Genomic DNA, 11,674 nt, shown 5'->3' with positions numbered 1-11,674 from the left:
TATTCTGTTGTATTATCTTTTATTCTGTTGTATTCTGTTGTATTCTGTTGTATTATCTTTTATTCTGTTGTATTCTTTTGTATTCTCTTTTATTCTGTTGTATTCTGTTGTATTCTCTTTTATTCTGTTGTATTCTCTTTTATTCTGTTGTATTCTCTTTTATTCTGTTGTATTCTGTTGTATTCTCTTTTATTCTGTTGTATTCTGTTGTATTCTCTTTTATTCTGTTGTATTCTGTTGTATTATCTTTTATTCTGTTGTATTCTGTTGTATTCTGTTGTATTCTCTTTTATTCTGTTGTATTCTCTTTTATTCTGTTATATTCTGTTGTATTCTGTTGTATTATCTTTTATTCTGTTGTATTCTGTTGTATTCTCTTTTATTCTGTTGTATTCTCTTTTATTCTGTTGTATTCTGTTGTATTCTCTTTTATTCTGTTGTATTCTCTTTTATTCTGTTGTATTCTGTTGTATTCTCTTTTATTCTGTTGTATTCTGTTGTATTCTGTTGTATTATCTTTTATTCTGTTGTATTCTGTTGTATTCTCTTTTATTCTGTTGTATTCTGTTGTATTCTCTTTTATTCTGTTGTATTCTGTTGTATTCTCTTTTATTCTGTTGTATTCTGTTGTATTCTCTTTTATTCTGTTGTATTCTCTTTTATTCTGTTGTATTCTCTTTTATTCTGTTGTATTCTGTTGTATTCTCTTTTATTCTGTTGTATTCTCTTTTATTCTGTTGTATTCTCTTTTATTCTGTTGTATTCTGTTGTATTCTCTTTTATTCTGTTGTATTCTGTTGTATTCTCTTTTATTCTGTTGTATTCTGTTGTATTCTCTTTTATTCTGTTGTATTCTCTTTTATTCTGTTGTATTCTCTTTTATTCTGTTGTATTCTGTTGTATTCTCTTTTATTCTGTTGTATTCTCTTTTATTCTGTTGTATTCTGTTGTATTCTCTTTTATTCTGTTGTATTCTGTTGTATTCTCTTTTATTCTGTTGTATTCTGTTGTATTATCTTTTATTCTGTTGTATTCTGTTGTATTCTCTTTTATTCTGTTGTATTCTGTTGTATTATCTTTTATTCTGTTGTATTCTGTTGTATTCTGTTGTATTATCTTTTATTCTGTTGTATTCTGTTGTATTCTCTTTTATTCTGTTGTATTCTGTTGTATTCTGTTGCATTCTGTTGTATTCTGTTGTATTCTCTATTATTCTGCTGTATTCTGTTGTATTCTCTTTATTCTGTTGTATTCTGTTGTATTCTCTTTTATTCTGTTGTATTCTGTTGTATTCTCTTTTATTCTGTTGTATTCTGTTGTATTCTCTTTTATTCTGTTGTATTATCTTTTATTCTGTTGTATTCTCTTTTATTCTGTTGTATTCTGTTGTATTATCTTTTATTCTGTTGTATTCTTTTATTCTGTTGTATTCTCTTTTATTCTGTTGTATTCTGTTGTATTCTCTTTTATTCTGTTGTATTCTGTTGTATTCTCTTTTATTCTGTTGTATTCTGTTGTATTATCTTTTATTCTGTTGTATTCTGTTGTATTCTCTTTTATTCTGTTGTATTCTCTTTTATTCTGTTGTATTCTGTTGTATTCTCTTTTATTCTGTTGTATTCTGTTGTATTCTCTTTTATTCTGTTGTATTCTGTTGTATTCTCTTTTATTCTGTTGTATTCTGTTGTATTCTCTTTTATTCTGTTGTATTCTGTTGTATTATCTTTTATTCTGTTGTATTCTGTTGTATTCTCTTTTATTCTGTTGTATTCTCTTTTATTCTGTTGTATTCTCTTTTATTCTGTTGTATTCTCTTTTATTCTGTTGTATTCTGTTGTATTCTCTTTTATTCTGTTGTATTCTGTTGTATTCTGTTGTATTCTCTTTTATTCTGTTGTATTCTGTTGTATTCTCTTTTATTCTGTTGTATTCTGTTGTATTCTCTTTTATTCTGTTGTATTCTGTTGTATTCTCTTTTATTCTGTTGTATTCTGTTGTATTCTCTTTTATTCTGTTGTATTCTGTTGTATTCTCTTTTATTCTGTTGTATTCTCTTTTATTCTGTTGTATTCTCTTATTCTGTTGTATTCTGTTGTATTCTCTTTTATTCTGTTGTATTCTCTTATTCTGTTGTATTGTTGTATTCTCTTTTATTCTGTTGTATTCTGTTGTATTTCTTTTATTCTGTTGTATTCTGTTGTATTATCTTTTATTCTGTTGTATTCTGTTGTATTCTGTTGTATTCTCTTTTATTCTGTTGTATTCTGTTGTATTCTCTTTTATTCTGTTGTATTCTGTTGTATTCTCTTTTATACTGTTGTATTCTCTTTTATTCTGTTGTATTCTGTTGTATTCTCTTTTATTCTGTTGTATTCTGTTGTATTCTCTTTTATTCTGTTGTATTCTGTTGTATTCTGTTGTATTCTGTTGTATTCTGTTGTATTCTTTTATTCTGTTGTATTCTGTTGTATTCTCTTTTTATTCTGTTGTATTCTGTTGTATTATCTTTTATTCTGTTGTATTCTGTTGTATTCTGTTGTATTCTCTTTTATTCTGTTGTATTCTGTTGTATTCTCTTTTATTCTGTTGTATTCTGTTGTATTCTTTATTCTGTTGTATTCTCTTTTATTCTGTTGTATTCTGTTGTATTCTCTTTTATTCTGTTGTATTCTGTTGTATTATCTTTTTTTCTGTTGTATTCTCTTTATTCTGTTGTATTCTGTTGTTTTCTTTTATTCTGTTGTATTCTGTTGTATTCTGTTGTTTTTCTGTTGTTTCTGTTGTTTTCTGTTGTTTTTTCTTGTTTTCTGTTGTTTCTGTTGTTTCTGTTGTTTTCTGTTGTTTTCTGTTGTTTTTCTTTCTGTTGTTTTTCTGTTGTTTTCTGTTGTTTCTGTTGTTTTCTGTTGTTTCTGTTGTTTTCTGTTTTTGTTTTCCGTTATTTTTCTGTTGTTTTTCTGTTGTTTTGTTATTTTCTGTTGTTTTTTTCTGTTGTTTTCTGTTGTTTTCTGTTGTTTTCTGTTGTTTTTGTTGTTTTCTGTTGTTTTCTGTTGTTTTCTGTTGTTTTTCTTCTGTTGTTTTGTTGTTTTCTCTGTTGTTTCCTGTTGTTTTTCTTTTGTTTCCTGTTGTTTTTCTGTTGTTTCCTGTTGTTTCTTGTTGTTTTTTTGTTGTTTTCTGTTGTTTTTTCTGTTGTTCTCTGTTGTTTCCTGTTGTTTCCTGTTGTTTTCTGTTCTATTCTGTTGTATTCTGTTGTATTTTAATGTATTCTGTTCTATTCCGTTGTTTTTCTGTTGTTTCCTGTTGTTTCTTGTTTCCCGTTTTTTCTGTTGTTTTCTGTTGTTTCCTGCTGTTTTCTGTTCTATTCTGTTGTATTCTGTTGTATTTTAATGTATTATGTTCTATTCCGTTGTTTTTTGTTGTATTCTGTTGTATTCTGTTGTATTTTAATGTATTATGTTCTATTCCGTTGTTTTTTGTTGTATTCTGTTGTATTCTGTTGTATTTTAATGTATTATGTTCTATTCCGTTGTTTTTTGTTGTATTCTGTTGTATTTTAATGTATTCTGTTGTCTATTCTGTTGTATTCCAGTGGTGTATCAGAATTGGTGTACGTTTAGAAATAAGGGACGTTTATGCATTTTTTTCATTGACTTGGAAAAAACACAAACGTTTGCTTAATTATGGACGAACGGCTTCGAGTTGCCTCGTGCAATATCAGGTAATGTGGCCTAAATACTGACCACTGGGGGGCGTGGACTATTACAACATAATTTAGAGGTGTGCCGGCAGGTGTGTGAGGTGCCAGGTCAGGTGTGCCAGCGTTAGTTACCCCGTTAGGAGCGATTCTAACACCCGCGTCATCGGGGGCCGCCGGACCTGAGCCCAGCCCCGTACAGACAGTTTTTCTTACGTTGTGTCACTAATTATCGTTTGCAAGAGTCGCCACAACGCCCCACGCATTCACTGTCGATGGGGAAAGGCTTTCCTACACTGGCGTTAGCGTAGATGATGTAATATTGCAGAAAACAAGCTCAAATGTTCTCGGCGGGCGGGGCGGGGCAGTTTGACATTCACCTCGTAACAAAATTTTCGTCTTCACGGCTAAAATACATCTTTCCTGCACTACTCTCATATATCCACGTGTGCACGGGCGTGGAAGGCTGACGTGGGCGTACGGGCGTGATCTTAAGTGTCTTCCTTTTTGAGAAAATAAGGATATATATTTTTCATGGCGGGCTGGGACAGTAACCTAGCCCGTAATATATTTTTCCGTCTTCACGGTTAAAATACATCTTTCCTGCACTAATCTCATATATCCACGTGTGCACGGGCGTGGAAGGCTGTCGTGGGCGTACGGGCGTGATCTTAAGTGTCTTCCTTTTTGAGAAAATAAGGATATATATTTTTCGTGGCGGGCTTGGGCAGAAACCTAACCCGTAACATTTTTTGTTTTCACGGCTAAAATACATCTTTCCTGCACTAATCTCATGTATCCACGTGTGCACGGGCGTGGAAGGCTGTCGTGGGAATCGAACTCGGGCTCTCTCGTTTGTGAGCCGAGTGTGCTAACCACTGCACCACGAAGCCCCCTGCTGGGTTGGGGGGGGGGGGTTAGTTTGCATATGTGGACATTTTTTGTGGTGTGTAGTGGGCTGGTGTAATAGTGGTTTAGGTCTGGTAATTCCTTGTATTTTACAGAAACCACTACATGCTTGAGATGCCCCGTTAACGCCTCGCCCCGCCCCCACCTTCCTGGCCTGCCCGCCCCCTGGCATAAATGGTAAGAAATGCCTGCTGTTAATGGATATTCCAGTCCATAGCTATGTGGGGTGTGTTGTTATATATACCTTTGACCATAGCTGGGCGTTATCGCGATAAGTTATCGCGATACTTTATCGCTGATAACAAAATCGGATTATGGACCATCCGCTACTTATTTAAATATATATCGGTATCTTCGTTACTTTTGTAACCAAACTAGCGATAATCGCTACTTTTTTTCTGCCTCAGAAAAAAAAATGTTGTCCTTACTGCGCATGCATGGCCCGGTGTTGTATGAAAAAACTTTGGGGTATGAAATATCTTCCGTGATGAGATTTCATACTTAGGTCATGAAAATTAATACACTAGGTTATTTTTTTTATGCTAATCAAAAATCAATATATCATAGAGAAAAATCATTTAACTTTGCCCCAAAAATGATTATTCACTGCCTCAAATTTGATATTCCATATTCGTTGGTGAGCATGTCATGGTATTGAAGGCACCCGGTGTTGTGTTATTTGGTGTCCCATCCTCAAAAGCTGGCGCTTTTGTGTACAAACACTGGTCTCTCGTGAACTGCGCATGCTCAGACCATTAAGTGTAGACCTGTACAGTCTCACAATGTATTTTTAACACATTAAGAGCTGCTGGAAAGCTGAATCAAACATACAGTACCACCATCCTTGCTGTTTCTAGAACGACGTACACTCTGTACATATAAATACAACTCGTACAGAGTGTCGTTCTAGAAACAGCGTGGATGGTGGTAGTTGTACTATATGTTTGATTCAGCCTTCCAGCAACTCTTAATTGTGGTTTAAAAGCTTTGTGAGACTGTACAGGTGTACGCTTGCTGGTCTGAGCATGCACCGTTCACGAGAGACCAGTGTTTGTAAACAATTTTTGACGGTGGGGACGCCAAATAACACAACACCGGTTCAGGCATTTCTAGTATTACCGTCCATATGTACGTGTCAACGTGTGGTTTTAAGGTTTTGTAAGTTTCCTAAATTACAGATAATGAAAATTTGAATTCATCAATGTTGTTCTATCTGAAATATCAATATAGTATCGTTTTCGCCTATTCGACTTGTCGCTAGCTAGTATCAGAATTGTGGATTTATATCGGGTATCGGTTATCAGTTATCGCATATATTTGTGTCTCTAGTTAATGAATATCGGTTATCGCCGTTAAGGTTTTTCATTATCAGTTATCGGTTATCGGGAATAAGGTTTTCTGTTATCATGCCCAGCTATGTATATACATACATATACATCCCTTTACTGTAAGATTCAAAACAATTCTAACCTAACCTTGGGAGTAGGAGTTAGGTAGCATATTAGCTTTGCATACCAATTTTGAGACACTGACTGTTCATTTCTGATAAATATATGATGCCTGTTATTATTTATAAGGTTATAGTTTCCAGAAACCCCTAAATGACCGACTCTTCCATGCCTGAGATGACCCACCCTGCCCTGCGTCATGACCTCCCGGCATACATTGGTAAGAAATGCATACCACTGTTGATGGTTACACAAGCCCATAGCTGTGTGGGCTTTGTTGTGTTCATGATAGTTACCCTTGAACTGCTTCATTTAATACTAACCCGGTAGCAGTGACGGGCCAGATTTGTGGCTTTACCGTGTAGCAGTGACGGGCCAGATTTGTGGCTTTACCGTGAAAAAAGAAAACTAACCTAATCTAACCCCGTCTGAGAATTTACTCTGAAAATTTCTCTTGTGCCTTGATTCCTTGGTACTACTTACATAGGAATACATAGGAAGAACAGACACCAGAAGACCTATCGGTCTATGGCGAGGATGTCTGTTTACTACCGCTACTACTAGTCATCTACGTGTGGTAGGACAGGACAGAAAAGATGAAGGTCCACTCCTGACCCCCTCGGCAACGTGCCGGCAGGAAATAGTTAGAAGAGAACACCATGTACCTTTAAGAAAGCATAGTACTGTTAATGGTTATCCAGCACACAGAATATTGAAAATTATTGTGAAAAGTTTTATATTACCCATGAGCTGGTTCTGTTTAAAGCAAGAATTATTACCTCATAAAACCTAACGTGTGCCGCTGATGCAATACATTGTCCGAGGTGTGATCGGATCGCTAGGAAGTTTAGTGTTATTTAATTCTAACCTAACCTAATGAACAAGACCTAACATGACACCTGACTGACCTGTGTCTCTGCCAGAATACAATGGCTGTTATAAAACTTTTCGGTTTTTTTTTTCAGAAGTTTTCAATATTCTGTAAGCTGTTAGTTAGTATTAATGAAATGCCAGAATTTTCTCTTCACAACACTCCCACACGACAAACCGCGTGTAACGAAACACACGAGAAATTAATCCAGACAAGGAAAGGTTTGCCGGCGCCGGGATCGAACCCGCGACCAGCGTAACGGGAGAGCTACTCTTTACCAGTCGGCCAAAGAGGTACCCCCTGGCTAAGTGGGTTATGCGAGGCTCGCCCATCAGGCAAGTCGTGTCACTACATTAAGATACTAACATAATGTATTAAATCTCCTGTGAAACGTCGCTAATATGTATATTGTATACCCTTACCACCGTCAGGGTAAGTGTCAGGGAGGGATTTTTAAGTGTCTTCCACCAAATTGTCTGAGGTGGTGGGCACTTTTTTCCTTATATATATGATGAGTGTATTTACTCATGAGAATATTGTTTACATGAGTTAGTTTACTTTTTACAACTCTTAAGCTGAATTACAATTATTAGATTTAAAACCTCAATTCCACCAACAGTTATAAATACTGTTAATCTTATAGCTCAGTTCAAATTACAGCTACTCTTCCTCGCACTCGGTCTCCTCACTTTGCGCGGTGCCAGCCGCACGAGCAGCCTCCCGCCCCGGGCCTCCACCACCTGTGGTGTCGCGACGGGCGGCCTCGTGAGCACAACACATGGCCCTCAGGGCGTCGACACTGCCGATTGAGTCACACGCCTGGTACACTTGTTGCCTCAGTGTCACGTCACGGAGGACTCCCATTAACTTTCTAAGCGACAAGTACTCCAACAAATCTGTGCTACGCTGTTGGCACTTAAAGGCACAGTCTGTCGCTTTCTGTGTGCACTTGGTTATGTACTCACTGACACACTCCTGCTCCTGCCTCACTCCAAAGAACTCTGCCCACTGCACTGCCTGTGTATATGGCCGAAGGACGAGCTTGCCGATGGCGTCCAAGGCCGTGGGTGGAGTCAGGGTGCTCCACCGGTCCATAGTGAAGCGTGCGTCCAGGGCCCAATGCAGGGCAGGGACGCATTGGAGCCTGACGTGTTGCACTGCCTCCTGTGGCGGCCACCTGCACAGAAGCAGCCAGCACTCCATGGACCTCCTCCGTGACTTAAAGGCGGCTGGCGACATCTCCAGCTCGCACTTCTCTGGAGCGGAGGCTGGTGACGGCCGGGGAGGAGTGGTCAGTTAGTAGGTCCAGACTTCCGTTCACTGTGCCATGTAAGATGTCTGGCTAAGGAAATGCAGGGCGTGTGTGCTCCCGTTTACTGAGTGAGTCAATAACTGACAGAGGTTCGCCTCGCGGGTGCGGGCGCAGGCAGAAAACATCTCGTACATCCAACAGGAACCCCCTTATATGGGCGGTTGCCTACGTCACTATACGTCATTACTACGTAATAACCATTGACTTTACACATAAGGCACTGAGGGTGCACTCTATGATATGGTTACATCCTCATAAGTACATAAGAGTGAATATTCCTGAGTATTCTACATGGCTTGGGTTTACATGATTCTCGTCCTTTAGCGTGGTGCTGTCGTTGGGTGAAGTGGGTGGTTTCCGGCAGAGCTATGTGGTGGCCTGAGACGCCCCTTTTTACTTCCTGTGTGTTTCCATAATGGTTTGTTCTTCACACTGTCGCCTCGCTTTGCTGTGTTCTTCAAATTGTTCTTGTTATTAGATGAATTCTACCGTTCATCATCGCTTTCTTCTTCTTTATTTATTTGTGGTGCTCGTACTGGGTCAGGAGGTGTTACTGCATCTGTGTTGGTAGATGTAGTGCCCTGCGGGGCACCACAAGTGCCTGCCTGCCTTTCACAGCCTTCCTCTTCGTGTGTGTGTGTGTGTGTGTGTGTGTGTGTTGTGTTGACTCTTATTTTCTTTTATTTTTTCTTCCTAACTGTTTTCCTGTCAACAGAGTGTCCAGAGGAAGGAAAGAAGAGAGAAAGGAAGTGAGTGGACAGCTTTTGGTGGCTTTTTCTTTGGTCAGGTCAGGTCAGGTCAGGGGCCGGGACATGCAGCTTTTTTTCCTTGTCCTCAGAAGAGTGTTCTGGCTACACCTGTCAGTGTTAGATTGGAATTATAAGAACCAGAAATTTGTAAGAAAAGTTTTTGAGGAAACAGTTTTGTTGTTTGGAAGAAGAATGTCATGGCTCTGTGAACCAGTCCTCCTCCTCCTCCTCCTCCTCCTCCTGTGGTGGCTTATAGCAGCACATGTAGTGTGCCGGGCTGCACTGTGTTGTCAGTCTGGGCAGCAGCAGTGTTCTGGGCTCATCCACTCATTGTAATGTTGGTTTTTCAGAGCGGTGGCACTGCCCGGCACTTCCTCAAGAAGGCTCTCCTGCCCCTGACTGGCTGGTGTGACTCTGCTGCTTCTTGGTGAGTGTAAGATGTCTGGCTAAGGAAAAGCAGGACGTGTGTACCCCCGATTACTGAGTGAGTGAGTAACTGACAAAGGTTCGCCTCGCGGGTGCCGGCGCTGGCGGAAAACATCTCGTACATCCAACATCCCCCCTCCAAGATACATCTGTGCCCAACAATGGATCTGAAAATTATTATTCCTACTAGAAATGAATACAATGCTATGGACTGGGTGGGAGCATAACGGGGGGATGGTGTGTGTGTGTGTGTGTGTTCATACAAAGTCATCCAGCCAGTGAGGCCGCCGTGTGTGCCTCCGCGGTCGGCACAGCTGCGGTGACGGGTCACGCGTCAGTGCTGTAGACGGGGCGGCCGCAGGTCGTGGAGGACCGGAGCCACTCTGTTGTACCTCTGGCCTGTCTCCGTGGGGGTTAGGCGTCGTGGATGGCCTCAGATGCTTTCTGTTCCTTATGGAGACGCGCCCGCTGCCGTCCAGTCTGACAGCATACTGTCTGTGGGGTCTGGCTTCCACCACGAGGCCCGTCCGGTCCCACAGGTTAGATGACTGGTTTTGGACCCTCACACGCGTACCGGGCGATAGGGGCAGGAGCCTCCTGGGTGTGCTGCTTGCCTCCCGGGCGTTGTTGTCGTCCGCCATCTGCACCTCTCGCCTGCGGAGCGTCCAGCCCCACTGTCCGTCAACCATGAGCTGCCAGCGGGCCGTCGGTACTCCATCTCGCAGCTGCCTGCCCGCTGCAAACTGGGCTGGGGACCTGTCTCCTCCTCTTAGCGGGGTGTTGAGGTACCGTAGCAGAGTCAGCGCCATCCTGTCAGTGTCGAGTTTGCCTCCGTCGCCGGTGTTGGGCACGATGAGCCTCTTGGCTGTCTTGACGGCGACCTCGGCCCTTCCGTTGGATTGTGGGTATTGGGCAGAGGACATGCGCACCAACACGCCCCACTTTTTCAGGAACTCCATCATCTCGTCGCTGGCCAGGTTCGTGCCGCCATCCGTGGATACTTGCTCCGGGGCCCCCCAGCGGGCGAAGTATCGCCGCAGTTGCGTCTTGATTCTCTGGGACGTGGCGCCGTGTGGGAAGTGAGCTATTTCCAGCCAGCCGGCAAGCCTGTCGGCGTAGGCCATGTACGTGTGTCCTTCGTGCTGGAACATGTCGGCCACCGTCTGCTGGAACGGGTACTCAGGGGGCGGCGTCATCGCCAGCGTTTCAGCGGGCTGCGATGGGGCGCGTGTTTCGCATTCTGTGCACGTGGAGCGGTGGTGCCGCAGGTCCCCCTCAATCCCCGGCCAGTATACACACTGCCTCGCCCTCCGCAGCATGGAACCGAGGCCCTGGTGGCTGGCGTGTAGGTTTGCTGCTACCTGCTGTCGGAGAGCTTCGGGGATGACGAGGCGCACGTACCCCTGGTCAAACATGTATGTCACTACGTCGTGCATCACTGCCAGCCTGTCCCTCGCCCCATAGAAGGGACGCAGGGATGCCACTTCTTGTGCTTTATGCTGGTGCCAGTCACCCGCCATGACCTTGGCGACTAACATCTGGTACGTCGGGTCGTCGGCGGCCTTCCGCTTGACCTCCTCTTCGTCCACCACGCGTCCCTCCCGATCGGTGCAGGCTACGACTCTATAGTCCTCCACCACTCAGCCTGTGCTCGGCCCGCCACGCCCCGCGAACGGGTGGTGGACGGTCCTCAAGCCCCTGGCCAGGCCACGGGGCAGTTTCCCGCTCAGGGCCGGACACTTAGCCTCGTCATCGTGGCGTGAGGTCACTGTATTATATATGAAAACATGCAGAATTACATGGTGCACATAAAGAAACTCACTACGGCTGGGCCAAAACAACACCCCGCACCGTATCCGAGATCGCCACGCGCGCTAAATTTCAAATGTCGCTATTGAATATAACAAGCTTTCAGCCATAAACTCAACATAATCATCATGTATTATATATGAAAACATGCAGAATTAAATGGTGCACATAAAGAAACTCACTACGGCCAGGCCAAAACAACACCTCGCACCGTATCCGAGATCGCCGCGTGTGCCAAATTTCAAATGTCGCTATTGAATATAACAAGCTTTCAGCCATAAACTCAACATAATCATCATGTATTATATATGAAAACATGCAGAATTACATGGTGCACATAAAGAAACTCACTACGGCCGGGCCAAAACAGCGCCCTCTGCTGTGTCCGAGATCGCCGCTAAATTTCAAATGTCGCTATTGAATATAACAAGCTTTCAGCCATAAACTCAACATAATCAT

General features: G+C 41.9%; 1 pseudogene; it reads right to left on the bottom strand.

Annotated features, from left to right (window-relative positions):
• Positions 1–11,041: 11,041 nt before the first annotated feature.
• On the bottom strand, positions 11,042–11,226 carry LOC126986507 (small nucleolar RNA U3; annotated as a pseudogene).
• Positions 11,227–11,674: the final 448 nt, after the last annotated feature.

Source organism: Eriocheir sinensis, chromosome 61 (genome assembly GCF_024679095.1).
Source record: "Eriocheir sinensis breed Jianghai 21 chromosome 61, ASM2467909v1, whole genome shotgun sequence".
Classification (NCBI taxonomy): Eukaryota; Metazoa; Arthropoda; class Malacostraca; order Decapoda; family Varunidae; genus Eriocheir; species Eriocheir sinensis.
This window is presented reverse-complemented; position numbering and strand designations above follow the sequence as displayed.